Genomic DNA, 2,010 nt, shown 5'->3' on the forward strand with positions numbered 1-2,010 from the left:
GTGATTTGTACTGCATTCCATCCATCAATTATGTGTCATTCGCTTCCTCACCCTAAGTGTGCCGGGTATGCCCAGACGTGGGTTCTGGGCTCACTGTGCCATTGGATTTAAGGTATCCTGGCTGATGAGGGGTGAAACCCCAAAACCGGTCCTAGAATGCTTTTTTCTTTTCCAGGGAGGACCTGGCTTGGCAGTTCGGGCTGGACTGTTCCCATGAGGCACAGGATCAAGACTGATTTGCATATGGCCAGGTCTAAACTGGGGTGGCATTGTGAGCAAAGGAATGATGGATTTAACCCAGTTCTCTTGACTGGAGATGAATGTTTTCATTTGTTCTGCATTCCGTCCATCAATTGTGTGTCTTTTGCTCCCAGTGATACCTCAGCCTGTGCATTTTGGTTCTTGCGGAAATGTTTGGGGTACCCATGGTGTAGACAATAGAATGTTATCTGGAAGTGCATGCTTCAAGTACAAATCCCATGCTACACTTTACACACCCACCTCTATGAGTCTGCGCTTTGAGTAAGGAAACTACTAAGAACACCAGAGCAGGTTGATAAAGATTTTGATCCTATTAGAGAACAAGCAGTGAAAGGACAGACATCCTCAGCTGACTAATGATCCATTTTAAGTAATTGAAAATACATAATTTTAGTTAGTTGGTGAAAGTTGGTGGAGAGGATGTGACCTTAGGGCTAGAGCTGTCGAGTTCGACGCTGGGGAACCCGGTTCAAGTCTCGGCAGGGAGGCTGAACATCCTGTTTTTTGGGCAAATCACTTAATCTCTCTGTGCCTAACAAAACATTTATGTGTCCTTCTGTAACACAACTGGTGCTCATGTAACGCGCTCTGATACATTCGGGTCAAGTTCACCTATATAAAACTGAGGAAAAGAAAAACTTTCCCTGTGAAAGAGCCAAAGTTATGCAGGTAAATGAACCAAACAAACATATAAAATAAAATAAAGCAGGGCTACCACAATGCATGTGTAATGCTGTGTATGTAGTCTAGTCTTTAGTGGGTGGCGTTAGGGGAGTTACAGGAAGGGGAGAGCGGGGACAGGAAAAGAGGCAGTTAGAGTAGGGACAGGGTCGAGACAAGAAGCATGAATAAAGGCTCTTCATAAAGTACCTTCTGTGTCTGTCGTGATTGGTAGCACAACGCTACAGCTGGCGACGAGGATGGGATGGTGCAGTCTGCCACCCCCTGAAACCCTGGAGACAAGTGACCCGTCCCGTGCAGCACACTGAGGGAGTCGCCGTCGCGACACGTGTGCCTGCAAGAAACCGCCGCCGAGAGTGAAGCGGTCAGCGGTGAATGCCCGCCGCTCCATGACCAGCTGGTCGCGTGGAGCCCAGTTGGGAAAGCGCTGTTGAGTGCTGGAATTGCACCGATAGAAAAAGCGCGGTCGAGCGCTGGGATCGGGTGCCCACCCCGAATGCGTGAGGTAAAAAAGGGCGGCTGAAGAAACGAAGATCGGGAGCCCACCCCGATCCTACCTGCCGCTCTGGTGTCCAGGGAGCGTGTGGAGGTGTTGCTTGCTGTGGGGACCGGCTGCCGGTGAGTGCCGGTTGATAGAACGTGAGCACGAGGACTGAATGAGCCCAAATCTTGTGGGAAACGAGATTTCCATAGCGGCGGCCATTTTGAAGTCTGGCGGTGAGCTCCAGTCCCTATTGAAAGCACAGGGCGGCCATTTTGAAGTCAGGCAACCAAATATTGAGCAGCAATCACAAGCAAAGACAACAGTAAATTAAACAAGCACAAGCAAATGCAGAAGGTGAAACAAGAAAACAAGCACAAGCAAATGCAAGAGGTTAAATAAGAAAAAAAGCACAAGCAAAGGCAAAGACAGTGAGAGAAGCACGACAACGACATGTGAGCAAGACTGAGGGATAAAGAAATAAATCAAGATGTCGAAGTCACTGCACCGAAATGTCGCGGGTACAGCGGCGACCATGCCAAATACAGCAGGCGTCTCATATTTGCGTGCTCCAGAACCCCTGGCCC

The sequence above is a fragment of the Lissotriton helveticus genome, chromosome 8, assembly GCF_964261635.1.
Source record: "Lissotriton helveticus chromosome 8, aLisHel1.1, whole genome shotgun sequence".
In the NCBI taxonomy this organism is placed as follows: Eukaryota; Metazoa; Chordata; class Amphibia; order Caudata; family Salamandridae; genus Lissotriton; species Lissotriton helveticus.